The 17220-nt window shown below is 51.4% G+C and overlaps 1 protein-coding gene across 6 annotated transcripts in view; it reads right to left on the minus strand.

Moving 5' to 3' along the window:
• The window catches only part of LOC116945640 (CUGBP Elav-like family member 1), a 285868-nt gene that overhangs the window by 64930 nt on the left and 203718 nt on the right, over positions 1–17220 (minus strand). The window lies entirely within an intron of this gene.

Genomic DNA, 17220 nt, shown 5'->3' on the forward strand with positions numbered 1-17220 from the left:
CGTAGTGGATAGCGCAGTGAGCCATCAACACGGTGACCTGGGGCAGCAAGTGGCAGGTCCACACGGAGGGCGACTGGGTGGGAGCGGGGTGGAGGGGTTGGACGGGGGTGAAGGGGGGTGGAGGGAGTGAAGGGGATTCCCCCGCAGTACCTCCTTCCTCGAGACTTCGAAAAATGGTATTTTATTGATATCTACCAGAAAATGCATTCAATGATTTCATATCTCTATTGAATGTAGCGCACAAAAAGCTCGCTATTTAGGGACCACCACGAACCTCTCTCGCGGAATGTTTTTTTTTTTTATATATACCTGGAGACAGCTAACATCAGTGGCGAGTGGTATCTATGCCTTTCCCCTTCAACAAGTACTGATCAGTGTGGTGACACAGCGTGGGGAGGCATTCATCCAGCAGTGGATTGACAACGGGCTGTAATTTTTTTACGTCCCTTTTTTAATAGGCCAGAAAGTCCATATTATTTGCCCTCGTCAAAGGTTATAAACAGTGGCAGTACATAAGTAAAGTGCAACAGTGGATGTTTGCTGCCGCTGTGCTGTCTCGATGCTGCTCGCCACAGCCGAAAACACCTGTTACGCTTGATGGCTCAAGCCCGCTTGGCCTCTGCCCAGATCGGGCGCATTCCGGGGCGATTTGGCGTTGGCTGAGAGGACATCACCGACAAAGACAAATGAATAGCAGCCATTCTTGGCATCGCTTGCTATGAATCACCGAGAGACAGAGAGAGAGAAAGAGTCATCTAAATGTGTATGGCACGATCTCAGCGTCCACGTTGAATCTCTCCAACTTGATAAATTGTTTTCATTAAAATTTTTGTTTTGACTATAAACGGCCCTACGCGCGTGAACATAACGGCCGATAGCATGGACACGAATTCCGAGAGTCGGAGCCATCCGCCCGCCAGTCCCGTGCGTTCGTTCGGTCAGTTCCAATCATGTAAGAAATATATCTATATATTTTGTGTTTAATCTTCCACAACGCGATACAAATCTCGGAGAGGGGAATAAAAGTCCCTCTACCATATAGCTCAGCGGGGAGGGCGCCTGCAGTCCCTCGCCGCATCGTCAACAACAACAACAAACCCCAGAGAGGAGGCGGGTGGCGAGTTGAGAGGCAAAAGTAAACGGCTCTCGTTCTTTCCTAAGTTGGCTCGGCGATCCTCAAACCACCGTCGTGCAATGAAATCGTCAGCATTTTTCCAGCCCTGTGGAGGAGGAAGAGATGGGGGCGGGGGGGGGGACGTGGGGTTGTTTTTGTGTGTGTGTTGTTTCTAAAATTGGTTGGGCTTCGTAAATGAAAGTTGGCCCACCCATCCCACCCATCTGGCTGAGAGAAATGTAGCGGCTCATGGTGGAGGGGCGAGGGCGGTGTGGTGCAGGAGGGGGGTCGGCAAACCGCGCCTCGCATGCCCGGGTGGCTCTTCCAGGACTGGGTTCGTGGCGACATTCATTAAGAACCACCACGGCGTCTCGGATTCACCACCGTGGGTTTCGCGGCTCTTGGAATATCGAGGGGTTTTTTTTCTTCTTCACCGAATTCGAATGTATGTTCTCTCTCTCTTCATGTTCTTGTTGTTGTTATGTCGTTGTGTTTCCCGAGCCCCCCCCCCCCCTCTGCTGTGCTGGCGCGTGCGAGGGAGCCGAACTCGCGCGCGTATTCGCTCTTCCCTGTTGCACCTTCAACTGCTGCTGTTGCGTGTTTCTGGTTGCTTGTTGCTGGTTGCTTGCTGCTGGTTGCTTGCCGTTGTGGTAGATTTTTTTTTGGGGGGGGGTCGGTAGGGGGGATGGTGGAATTTTGTGTTCGTGTGCAGCAACCGTTGTCTGTGTGTGTCTCTGTGTGTGTCTTTCGCAGATTGGAAACATTTAGGCTGGCCTGCCTACGATCCATCTTGGGTTTAACCAGGCTGGATTGTGTGAGCTCACAAATCCTTGAAAGATCTGGGCAAAGTCCCATCGGTGAGCTCCTCCGGCAGGCAAGGCTGCGTTGGCTGGTTCATGTAGCCCGCATGCCCAGCCACCGCATGCCGAAACAGCTTTTGTTTGGCCGGATCGAGGGGGCTAAACGGGCGCGGCACGGGCTAGAGAAGAGATGGAGTGATGTGGTACAGGAGGACGTGGAGCTGAGTGGACTTGCCGATGACCGGTACCAGCGGTGTCAAGATCGGCCTCTGTGGAGGAGGCTCGTGAAGGACGCTACTGGGCAGTTGGAGGCAGTCGCCCTCCAACAACAACGGAGGGCGGAGGAGCGACGCTCACAACAACGAGCGGAGCGCCGGGTGGCTAAAGCACAGCAGGTTGGCACAGTAGGGGGCACAGGTGGTGCATCAGCCAGTCATCTCGGTCATCTCAGTCAGTCGACCCGTGGCACCTGGGTCTGCCCCGTGACCTCCTGACAGCGGGCGTTCGACACTTCACGTGGCCTCAAGGTGCACATGGCCTGGCACCAGCGTCGTGGTGACGTCACCGCCACTTAGTGGCGAATGGCGGTTGTCTATATACTTGTGGGGAGCGGTGGTGTAGTGGTTAGCGCTACTCTGCGCTCCGAACCTGGCAATCCGGGTTCGATTCCCGCTCACAGCCAACACCAGTGACGATTATCTGAACCGGTCGTGGGCATCCTCTAGATCGACTCAGTCTCAAATGAGTACCTGCTGTTCGTGAGCACTTATGAAGGCCGGCCACGGCACACGAGGGGGTGGGTGGCCCCAGCAGCACGCGCGGCCGCCTTTGTCTCCCCAGCGTCCACGTTTACACATCGCACCACGGGACCGCCTCCACCCTACCGCTCCCTCCCACAGGCGCGCGCGCGCGACGCAGATTTGCGGGCGTGCGCACAACCACGGCCGCTCGGACGAGCGGCGGCGTCTTTGGGAAGGGATCCAAGCGAGCGAGCACTTTGTTACGAGTCTATCCCCCCCACCCCTCCTCCTTGGCGTGCCGTCAGACTGCCGGCAAGCCACGCCGAGCAAAGAGTTCCCGTTAACGAGCGCGCTACAGCACGCGCGGCGCTCTCCACCGCGACCACCCCCCCCCCCCCACGGGGAACGTTTGCACCGTGTACCCAATAAATAACGGCGAAGATGCCGACGCGGCGCTGTTTTGCAGAGTGTACCGAAGAGAGGCGTTTGCGGCCACGCCCCGACGCTCCTACGTCATTGAAGGGGGGGGGGAGTCCAAACAGACACGCCCACCTGCACGTGATTGTGGCTGGGAGATTCCGAGCAGTGTCCGATTGCATCGAATGCATTTGCCTCCGACCAAATCCAACCCCGATGCTCCCAATGCCGTCGAATCTCGGAAGCTCGGGAGGGTCGAACCCGCTCAAAGTGCTTCTTGGATGGCCGACGATCAGGGTTTTGCGGGATGCTGTAGGCTCGAGGCTTCCCGAGGAGCGTGTTGTCAGCGGTGAGCGTCACCACCTCGTGCGCGTGTCGGACGCAATGTGGGACGGTGGCAGACTGCGGGGTTGGCCCATCGCGTCGGCCTGACACGTGCCCTGCGAGTGGTGACCTTGCGATCTCTCCCACGTTTACACACCAATCGTCGAAGCGACTTTAATTGCACGGATTCATCGGTCGTGTGGGTGGTGGTGGTGATCTTACCGCTCGTTCTGCTCGTCACAACCTTGCAAACCCCGCTCTCCCCGCCTTGCTGAGTCTGCCTTCGAGTGGTGTTCGCCGTTCTAGGCTGCGTTGGGGTTTGGTGTGGGGTGATTGCAAGCTGCAGGAAGAGGATTTACAACGGGGCTAAAACTCCGGTCGCTCGAGCCACGCGCCCACGTATGAAGCTACGAGCCAACGTAACCCCGAACAATTCTCAGATTCTTCTGCAGCAGCAGCAACAGAAGGAGCAGTAGGCTCCTCATCGTCCCCGGGGGACAGGGAGAGATGGAGAGTGATGCGGTGATCGGTCGTGGATCATCCGGCAGCAGTCATTGCGCGAGCCGCGTGACCGTCGCCAACCCAACCCCCTCCTGTCGCGTTACACGGCCACCACCACCACTTGGCCCTAACAACAACAACAAAATTGTGCTGTAAAAAAAAGATGAAATATCGCGTTGTCTCTGATATGTCGGCTAATAAAACGACGAAGGCGTCGTTCTGCGCCCACTCCCACCTCCACTCTCCCCACCCCTCCGACTACGCCAAACGGTGACACGAAGACAAAAGACAAGCCAGAGATGACACGACAAGTAGATGACACGACTAGGACTCGAGACTGCGGGTCGCCACGGTGCACCGACTTGCGGCCACTGGCTACCAAGTGGCTGATGTTTACACTGCTCCATGCAGAGTGGACCTACAGGCAGGCCCAACAGAGGTTCGGATACAAATTGTTAGTCGAGAATCAAGATCGTAGTGCAAGTGTGCAAATCGGCGATGAAACGCTGCCCATGCAAGAGAGACGTCCACGCAGACTGCTGGCGCAAGTGCTGTTACTGTAGCTACCACCGTGCCAAGATGCCTATCGTGTGGGGGATGTCTGTGAGGTTGTACCCGAACTGATGTAACGCACAAAGACCACGGGTTACCGCTTGAAGCAGCTTGTAGCCTACGTGGGCTGCTCGGGAGCGCATATTAAGTAAGAGCCTGTACAGCACACTAGTGCTGTATGTGTACACACTGCACCAGGAGCTCATCTAAAGCTGAGTGAGCTCAGGGGAGGTCCCAGTACCTGTTCAGATATTCGTCACCGCTGTTGGCCAGTACAATGCGTTAACCACATACAAAGTCACACACAGGGACCCTCCCCCACCCCGTTTAGCCTTCACAGACTGTTGGGGCAAGTGCTGTTAGCGAGCACCTATGAAGGCCGGCACGGCACACGAGGGGGTGGGTGGCCAGCACCACGCCCGGCCGCCTTCGTCTCCCCAGTGGCGATGTTTACACACCGCGCCAGGTACTCATTTGAGGCTGAGTCGACCTAGGGGAGGCCCAGGGCCGTTTCAGATAATCGTCACTGATGTTGGCCGTGAGCGGGAATCGAACCCGGGTCGCCAGGTTCGTAGCGCTACACTACCGCTCCCCACACCACCATCAACAACAACCGCCATTCGCCACTAAGTGGCGGTGACGTCACCACGACACTTGTGCCAGGACATGTGCACCACCATGTACACCACCATACACACCTGTGGACACATACACGAAACTATTGATAGCGTACGCTAGGTTTTTAGTATGGCCGCGGCAGTTCTTGTCCGGCAGACGGCGCGTTTCGCTAATTCCTCCACGAAAAAAAAATAACATTCCTACGAGCCTGCCCTGGGAATTGAACTGTCAAGTCGGAGCAAGCTGCCTTGCTGGCGAGGGCCAACCCCCAGGGCACCACAGCACGAGCCACACACGTGCCACTCGCTCACAGCACTCACAAACCCGGGACTATTTGTGTAGGACGACTGCTCCCTCTCAATCAACCCGTCGTCAAGCTGTTCGATAGATTTTAGTGCGTGTGCGATGGTTTTTCTACCACATGTAGCCCGCATATTCCCCTGATTTATAGTGGATTTCTGAGATAAAAAAATATATATTTTCATCATAGTACGTACTCATATCATGCCGTGGCCCACTCCGGGTCAGCCGTGAGGGTTGTTTGACCATACTTCGCCATTATATTCGGTGCGGGTAGGTGCAGTGGGGAACCCAGGGCTCATTCTGATGTCACTGCGACACCGATGTTAGCCGTGAATCAAACTGAAGTCACCGGGTTCACTCATAACGCAGCACCACCCCTCCCTTTGTATGTGTTCGATTTTACGCAACATCGAAGCGCCTGACATTCTTACAGAGACTCGCAGTCTCAACAGACTCTCACAAGAAGAATATAAATATGCCGACGTGTAGCGCAGGAGCTATTGAGTGTGTAGGCGGTGCAACTGCAACCGGTAGGGGGGGGGGCGCTGGGCTTCACTGAGCGCGACTCCGCCAGATTTTAACTGACTCGCCGACTCGGCTCAGCAGCAGACGGCTGATGCCTTCTGATCTTTACCTCGTGACCTCTCCTTCAAACGTATCTGCATGGAGCGGCGATATCGGTTCAGCGTGGTCAGGCGTGGCGAGGACGCCCCACGGTTCACGCACCTCCTCCCCCTCCACCCCCCCTCTCATGCATTTAAACCCCCGACCCCCTGCCGCCCCCCCCCCCCCCCAACAAAGCCCCCGACTTTCGAGAGACAAATCATAATTTTTACCGAGCCACGGCATCGAAGGAGGAAAACTCCTTGAGACGGAGTGACTCGGCAACTGAAACATTAACGAGTTCTAACGACGCCGCCAAATGATTTGTCACGCCTCGACGCCTGTACCGCCCTCACTCCCCCCACTCCACCCCCCACCACTCCCCCCACCACTCTCCCCACCTTTCGCGTGGCCTCCCGGCTAGCGAGGCGACTCTCTGACCAATAGGAGGCGCCCTGCGACCTTGCCCCAGCCGACCAAACTGGCACGCAGCTGAACATCGGCCCCGGAGCCGCCAGGCGCGTGGGTTGGGCAGCAGGGCCACGTCCCACGGCACAGGGGATACGGGTTCACCGCTTCTCTGTCGCCAATTGTTTTCCTCTTCCCTCGCCCCTCCACCCCTCCCCGTCCCTCCCCTGTGCCCTCTCGTTAGCCCCCAAGTGCCCATCTATCGCGGGCACTCAATTCTCAGCCCTTGTAACCCCGCCGCGAGCTAAATTATATGTATTTTGGCACCGTTTGTGAAACTACGTTACAGAGCGCCTTGAGGGAAGGCGCTCTATTCACATTCCTACAATCATCGCTCCATCTCCCCGCTATGGTGCCCTCCTCAAACACCCTACAGCTTCTCCACTGGCCGATGTCCCATCGCGACCTCGTGCCCTGCGGACCATCGACACTCGCGATGGAACGCGCGGCGTTGACCTTTCACCTGCAACAACTTTCTGACGGAATGTGAAGTGGACGCCCACGGGATATCTGCCCCACGGATCGTGATGACGATGGTGATGACGATGGTGATGACGATGTAACAACTTCCATCGCGTTGTGTCGTTGCCGGCCGCTCCACGTGTTTGGCCTTTGTGGTCTGCGTGCTCAGTAAAAAAAAGGCTGCAAAAAGCACCGCGGTTTTCGCCGTGACAGCGCCGCGATAATTGCTTCTCCAAACACCAACATCTGGCGGCGCGAGTGACTCGACTTCATTACTCCTGCCGCTCTGGCGAGTCATCAGTCAGCACCTCCCCCACCGCCGCCACCACCAAATCTGCGGAAAGCCCCGCCGCCGTAGCAGGAGAATGCCTCGCGTTGTTGAGCCCCCGAGACACCCCGCACCCATCCCCCGGAACGAAGCGATACGTTCGCTCGGTGGTGACGACCGCTGCACTTTTAGTGCCTCGCGTTGTCGCTGTGTAACGGTGAGACCCTGGGCTACCCCACCCCCCCCCACCACTCACCACCCACCTCCCCCTCCATACCACCAGAACTCTCCCGCAGCTCTCTTGACACTGAGAGTCAGGACCACGATCGCCGCGCGTCTTTTTCCCCGTTGTCTGCCTCTGCCCCCCCCTCCTCCTCCTCCACTTGGAACGCCGCCACCCCCCCCCGCCTCCACATTCGCGACGCTCGACTCTCGACTCGCCTTTAAGCGCCTTCACAAAAGCGACATCTTTTTATTTCACTTTTACTGAGTGGATGTCTGAGCTGGGCCCCTCGACTCAGGGTCGCTGCCTTCTGGAAAGTGAAAATTGTGCACGTTACAAATTATCATTGTTGTTGTTATAGACGCAGGGGTCAGCAGCAGCACCAGCAGCCAGGCTCAAGGCACTGCTGGATGAAGGCCTCCACCTTGTTTCACGATCCTGCGATGTAACAGTGCTTGGCACAAATCAAGCACAATACCTCTCCGATCTCAGCCATGGAAAAAAGACAGCGGTCGCCGCATCATCATCGCGCGCTTCTGCGGCCGTCTGAAACGCTCTTCCTTCCGATATCAGGAAGCCACTGGAGCTGTGCACTTTTAAATCATCTACATTGACAAACTCATTTCCGTAGAACTGCTTTCTGTGTTTAGTTTGTTGTCCTTCCCCCCAGCTCCGATTGGCACGGTTGGCTACGTACGGTGCGAAAGAAGTTTCAACATACATACACTGATAACAGTCCACCTAGCCGCTGAAAAATCCCCCGTGTAGCCTGAACAGACTGTCGTGGCAAGTGCTGTTAGCGAGTAGCACCTATGGAGGCCGGAACGGCACACGAGTAGGTGGGCGGGCAGCACCACGCCAGGCCGCCTTTGTCTCCCTAGCCGCGATGTTTACACACCGCACTAGGTACTCATTTGAGGCTGAGTCGAACTCGGGCCGCCGGGTTCGTAGCGCAGCGAGCTAACCGCTACACTAGCCGCTACACACACGAGTTGATTTAATCGCTCCATCTCCTTCCCGGTCTGCGTCGTGCCCTTCGTGCCCGCTACGTTCCTTGCCCTGTCGCTGCATCGTTATTCTCAACTATCGGGGTGTCATCGTCCCCCCCCCCGCGAACCCCCGAAGCAACCAGCCACTCGCTTCGCCGAACACAACGGGCAACGCGATGTCATCGACCGGCGTCTCTTCTCTAAATCCGCGCCTCCGTCTCTCGGCGAAATTCTGCGAGCGGGCGGGCGAGCCTCGCGACCACAATGACGCATCCCCCGTGTAGCCTGAACAGAGGTGCACGCACTCGGCTTGGAAGTTTCACGTCGCTCGACGCGCTTGAAAGTGGTACGATTTGAAAGATGTCAGAGCTTCCGCACGCGGGCGCAACCTTCTAAAAGGAGATGCGGAAATTACCCGGGGGATGTTTGTGTGTGGTGCGGAGAAAGGGGGGGGGGGTATTGCACGCGCGTGTTTTTATGTATTGTCATGATGATAATGGTGATACGGGTATAATGTGCAGCCCTTTGTCAAATTCACTGCTGGATGACGGCCACCCCATGCTGTGTCATTCATTGTGGGTTTGACGGAAATCACCGCACATGCACGCAGTCATCACACTCATCACACTCATCACACTCATCACACTCATCACACTCATCACACTCATCACACTCATCACACTCATCACACTCATCACACTCATCACACTCATCACACTCATCACACTCATCACACTCATCACACTCATCACACTCATCACACTCATCACACTCATCACACTCATCACACTCATCACACTCATCACACTCATCACACTCATCACACTCATCACACTCATCACACTCATCACACTCATCACACTCATCACACTCATCACACTCATCACACTCATCACACTCATCACACTCATCACACTCATCACACTCATCACACTCATCACACTCATCACACTCATCACACTCATCACACTCATCACACTCATCACACTCATCACACTCATCACACTCATCACACTCATCACACTCATCACACTCATCACACTCATCACACTCATCACACTCATCACACTCATCACACTCATCACACTCATCACACTCATCACACTCATCACACTCATCACACTCATCACACTCATCACACTCATCACACTCATCACACTCATCACACTCATCACACTCATCACACTCATCACACTCATCACACTCATCACACTCATCACACTCATCACACTCATCACACTCATCACACTCATCACACTCATCACACTCATCACACTCATCACACTCATCACACTCATCACACTCATCACACTCATCACACTCATCACACTCATCACACTCATCACACTCATCACACTCATCACACTCATCACACTCATCACACTCATCACACTCATCACACTCATCACACTCATCACACTCATCACACTCATCACACTCATCACACTCATCACACTCATCACACTCATCACACTCATCACACTCATCACACTCATCACACTCATCACACTCATCACACTCATCACACTCATCACACTCATCACACTCATCACACTCATCACACTCATCACACTCATCACACTCATCACACTCATCACACTCATCACACTCATCACACTCATCACACTCATCACACTCATCACACTCATCACACTCATCACACTCATCACACTCATCACACTCATCACACTCATCACACTCATCACACTCATCACACTCATCACACTCATCACACTCATCACACTCATCACACTCATCACACTCATCACACTCATCACACTCATCACACTCATCACACTCATCACACTCATCACACTCATCACACTCATCACACTCATCACACTCATCACACTCATCACACTCATCACACTCATCACACTCATCACACTCATCACACTCATCACACTCATCACACTCATCACACTCATCACACTCATCACACTCATCACACTCATCACACTCATCACACTCATCACACTCATCACACTCATCACACTCATCACACTCATCACACTCATCACACTCATCACACTCATCACACTCATCACACTCATCACACTCATCACACTCATCACACTCATCACACTCATCACACTCATCACACTCATCACACTCATCACACTCATCACACTCATCACACTCATCACACTCATCACACTCATCACACTCATCACACTCATCACACTCATCACACTCATCACACTCATCACACTCATCACACTCATCACACTCATCACACTCATCACACTCATCACACTCATCACACTCATCACACTCATCACACTCATCACACTCATCACACTCATCACACTCATCACACTCATCACACTCATCACACTCATCACACTCATCACACTCATCACACTCATCACACTCATCACACTCATCACACTCATCACACTCATCACACTCATCACACTCATCACACTCATCACACTCATCACACTCATCACACTCATCACACTCATCACACTCATCACACTCATCACACTCATCACACTCATCACACTCATCACACTCATCACACTCATCACACTCATCACACTCATCACACTCATCACACTCATCACACTCATCACACTCATCACACTCATCACACTCATCACACTCATCACACTCATCACACTCATCACACTCATCACACTCATCACACTCATCACACTCATCACACTCATCACACTCATCACACTCATCACACTCATCACACTCATCACACTCATCACACTCATCACACTCATCACACTCATCACACTCATCACACTCATCACACTCATCACACTCATCACACTCATCACACTCATCACACTCATCACACTCATCACACTCATCACACTCATCACACTCATCACACTCATCACACTCATCACACTCATCACACTCATCACACTCATCACACTCATCACACTCATCACACTCATCACACTCATCACACTCATCACACTCATCACACTCATCACACTCATCACACTCATCACACTCATCACACTCATCACACTCATCACACTCATCACACTCATCACACTCATCACACTCATCACACTCATCACACTCATCACACTCATCACACTCATCACACTCATCACACTCATCACACTCATCACACTCATCACACTCATCACACTCATCACACTCATCACACTCATCACACTCATCACACTCATCACACTCATCACACTCATCACACTCATCACACTCATCACACTCATCACACTCATCACACTCATCACACTCATCACACTCATCACACTCATCACACTCATCACACTCATCACACTCATCACACTCATCACACTCATCACACTCATCACACTCATCACACTCATCACACTCATCACACTCATCACACTCATCACACTCATCACACTCATCACACTCATCACACTCATCACACTCATCACACTCATCACACTCATCACACTCATCACACTCATCACACTCATCACACTCATCACACTCATCACACTCATCACACTCATCACACTCATCACACTCATCACACTCATCACACTCATCACACTCATCACACTCATCACACTCATCACACTCATCACACTCATCACACTCATCACACTCATCACACTCATCACACTCATCACACTCATCACACTCATCACACTCATCACACTCATCACACTCATCACACTCATCACACTCATCACACTCATCACACTCATCACACTCATCACACTCATCACACTCATCACACTCATCACACTCATCACACTCATCACACTCATCACACTCATCACACTCATCACACTCATCACACTCATCACACTCATCACACTCATCACACTCATCACACTCATCACACTCATCACACTCATCACACTCATCACACTCATCACACTCATCACACTCATCACACTCATCACACTCATCACACTCATCACACTCATCACACTCATCACACTCATCACACTCATCACACTCATCACACTCATCACACTCATCACACTCATCACACTCATCACACTCATCACACTCATCACACTCATCACACTCATCACACTCATCACACTCATCACACTCATCACACTCATCACACTCATCACACTCATCACACTCATCACACTCATCACACTCATCACACTCATCACACTCATCACACTCATCACACTCATCACACTCATCACACTCATCACACTCATCACACTCATCACACTCATCACACTCATCACACTCATCACACTCATCACACTCATCACACTCATCACACTCATCACACTCATCACACTCATCACACTCATCACACTCATCACACTCATCACACTCATCACACTCATCACACTCATCACACTCATCACACTCATCACACTCATCACACTCATCACACTCATCACACTCATCACACTCATCACACTCATCACACTCATCACACTCATCACACTCATCACACTCATCACACTCATCACACTCATCACACTCATCACACTCATCACACTCATCACACTCATCACACTCATCACACTCATCACACTCATCACACTCATCACACTCATCACACTCATCACACTCATCACACTCATCACACTCATCACACTCATCACACTCATCACACTCATCACACTCATCACACTCATCACACTCATCACACTCATCACACTCATCACACTCATCACACTCATCACACTCATCACACTCATCACACTCATCACACTCATCACACTCATCACACTCATCACACTCATCACACTCATCACACTCATCACACTCATCACACTCATCACACTCATCACACTCATCACACTCATCACACTCATCACACTCATCACACTCATCACACTCATCACACTCATCACACTCATCACACTCATCACACTCATCACACTCATCACACTCATCACACTCATCACACTCATCACACTCATCACACTCATCACACTCATCACACTCATCACACTCATCACACTCATCACACTCATCACACTCATCACACTCATCACACTCATCACACTCATCACACTCATCACACTCATCACACTCATCACACTCATCACACTCATCACACTCATCACACTCATCACACTCATCACACTCATCACACTCATCACACTCATCACACTCATCACACTCATCACACTCATCACACTCATCACACTCATCACACTCATCACACTCATCACACTCATCACACTCATCACACTCATCACACTCATCACACTCATCACACTCATCACACTCATCACACTCATCACACTCATCACACTCATCACACTCATCACACTCATCACACTCATCACACTCATCACACTCATCACACTCATCACACTCATCACACTCATCACACTCATCACACTCATCACACTCATCACACTCATCACACTCATCACACTCATCACACTCATCACACTCATCACACTCATCACACTCATCACACTCATCACACTCATCACACTCATCACACTCATCACACTCATCACACTCATCACACTCATCACACTCATCACACTCATCACACTCATCACACTCATCACACTCATCACACTCATCACACTCATCACACTCATCACACTCATCACACTCATCACACTCATCACACTCATCACACTCATCACACTCATCACACTCATCACACTCATCACACTCATCACACTCATCACACTCATCACACTCATCACACTCATCACACTCATCACACTCATCACACTCATCACACTCATCACACTCATCACACTCATCACACTCATCACACTCATCACACTCATCACACTCATCACACTCATCACACTCATCACACTCATCACACTCATCACACTCATCACACTCATCACACTCATCACACTCATCACACTCATCACACTCATCACACTCATCACACTCATCACACTCATCACACTCATCACACTCATCACACTCATCACACTCATCACACTCATCACACTCATCACACTCATCACACTCATCACACTCATCACACTCATCACACTCATCACACTCATCACACTCATCACACTCATCACACTCATCACACTCATCACACTCATCACACTCATCACACTCATCACACTCATCACACTCATCACACTCATCACACTCATCACACTCATCACACTCATCACACTCATCACACTCATCACACTCATCACACTCATCACACTCATCACACTCATCACACTCATCACACTCATCACACTCATCACACTCATCACACTCATCACACTCATCACACTCATCACACTCATCACACTCATCACACTCATCACACTCATCACACTCATCACACTCATCACACTCATCACACTCATCACACTCATCACACTCATCACACTCATCACACTCATCACACTCATCACACTCATCACACTCATCACACTCATCACACTCATCACACTCATCACACTCATCACACTCATCACACTCATCACACTCATCACACTCATCACACTCATCACACTCATCACACTCATCACACTCATCACACTCATCACACTCATCACACTCATCACACACGAGACAAAGATCCCCGTATAGTCTTAACAGACTGTTGGGGCAAGTGCTGTTTGCGAGCACCTGTTGGTGGGTGGCCAACTCCACGCCCGGCCGCCTTTGTCTCCCTAGTACACATCGCACCAGGTACTCATTTGAGGTTGAGTCGACCTAAGGGAGGCCCAGGACCGGTTAAAATAATCGTGATTGGTGTTGGTCGTGAGCGGGAATCGAACGTGGGTCGCCAGCTTCATAGCGCAGCACGCTAACCACTACACTACCGCTTCCCACACACACTGGCTCCCACACACAAACTCACGCCCACACTCGCGCACAAAAACCCAAATTATGATCAATGCCGCCTTCCGCCCTCAATGCTACAGCCGCACTAAACCGCAGTAAAGGTTGCGACTGCTCTTTAAATATTACACCTAATTAAAAACCAACAAAACAAGAGGATAAACAAACACCTCGACGCGCCCAACAGAAAGGTGACGTCTTTCTCTTTCCCCCAACCCAACGGGGGTTCATGTCTCCCCTCTCTCTTTTGTTGTTGTTGTTGTTCGTAAACAAAAAAACTAAGTTTACAACATCTGGTAAGTGCCGCGCTCCAATCCAATACAACGAAGCAAAAGAAAAAAAAAACCGCAACCCATGAAAAACGTGCGTCCCGCTCGTCACGCACATGCGGTGGTTGGTGGGGAACCAAACGAAGTGACACGCGCACAGACAAAGACACACACACACAGACACACACAGACAAACACACACAGACACACACAGACACACACACAGACACACACTCCTGCTGGCAGAGTCAGTCGGGAAGGACTAGGTTTGCAAAAAGCCACTCGGCTGGACGACGCACGATCACGGAGTCCGTTTTTGTTCACGTGGGATCGCGTCAATCGGCCGCCTTTGATTGGCACGTGTTGGCTGCGTACGGTGCGAAACATGTTCAATGCAGACACACGCAGACAATTTAACACGTGGCAGGCTTTCGCGACCGATGCTATTCGTGATGAAGGTTATTTTGGGTTAGATCGCGTACATATAAATGTGTCGTTAACCCACCACCACCCGACACAGCCAATCAATAAGCTTTGTCACGTAAACAAAACGTGCCGATTAGTTACTACTTCAGCACACCGGTGTGTTGGAGAGTAAACCCACAACATGTACAATTTGAGTAGCGTGACGTTTCTGCTGACAATTACAACAACAACAACAACCAGCGTCATCGGACGAACTGTGCCCCGATTTTGAGGATGCCCTCCCGTTTCCGGCCTTACACCGAGCGAGGCGACGCCGTGACCTTTTATCTCGAGTAGACACAGCCGCCGCCGTGGGACCTGTCCTGCCACTGACCTGCGAGTCTCCCGATGGCTCAGCCCCACTCATAGATTTGTTGTTCTTGTTGTTGTCGTTGTATCCTCAAATCTTGTAACGCAATTTTAACCCACTTCCCAATGTACTATCGACTGCAAACTTGGTATACTTATGTCATACTGATGACTATATTCTATAATAAAAAAATATTTTCAAAATATTTTTAAACAATCTTTTTTATATGTTATGTTTCAGCTTGGGTCTAATTGTCCACGCTCAACTGACGTTGGCTGTAAATCACCATGGTCCCCTTACGTTATGGCAAGCTTTGGGGCCACTTCCTGGAGTCGTGGAGTTCTTCCATTACCAGTACATTTCATTAAAGCATGTTTAAAAAAAAGGTGTTTTAAATATTACTTATTTATCTCCCAACGGAGTCCCCAAGACCTTCAGATAGCACTTCTTCTGAGGACTCCGGAGGCCACGGTCGGGGCTTTTGCCACTGCGCATCTCCCAGGCTGTGGAGCAAGGATTTGTTTGCCTTCGTTCGGAAGATAAAGTCGTTAGAGCTATTCAAGTCTTGTCTTGAATACTCACACATTTAAAGTGGCCTTCACTCCCCCGTCTAATTCTGGCCGTATACCCGGAAGGTTCTGTTTATTTCCTGCTTTCCTAAGATGGGGCGCATTGGTGGGATCCACGGATAAAATGCGCCTTACAAATGTTAATAATAATGATTATTATTGTTCAAGCGAGCGCCATTCACCAGGGCCCGCCTCGCATTAAGGGCATCGCTGCGGCATTCCGTTCCGTTGCATTTCTCATCGCAGTAATAAAGCGTGCGGGTCGCGGCATTGGGAGAAAAACAAAACAAACGCTCGGGAGGTCGCTTCTCACGCAGAAGCCTCGGCGAGAGCGAGCCACGACCTCTCGTTTTTTATAAAGGGCTCCATGAACGGGGATGTGGGTCGGGTCAGGGGAGTTCAAGGGCATTGTAACGTCAAGGGCCGGGGAGGTAGCCCCGAAACCATTCCCTGACTTCGGGGTCGCCATCAAATAAAGAGCCAACATTAACCCCCC

This window comes from Petromyzon marinus, chromosome 24, assembly GCF_048934315.1.
Source record: "Petromyzon marinus isolate PM22_M1 ecotype Great Lakes invasive population chromosome 24, UKy_Petmar_22M1.pri1.0, whole genome shotgun sequence".
NCBI classification, from domain to species: Eukaryota; Metazoa; Chordata; class Hyperoartia; order Petromyzontiformes; family Petromyzontidae; genus Petromyzon; species Petromyzon marinus.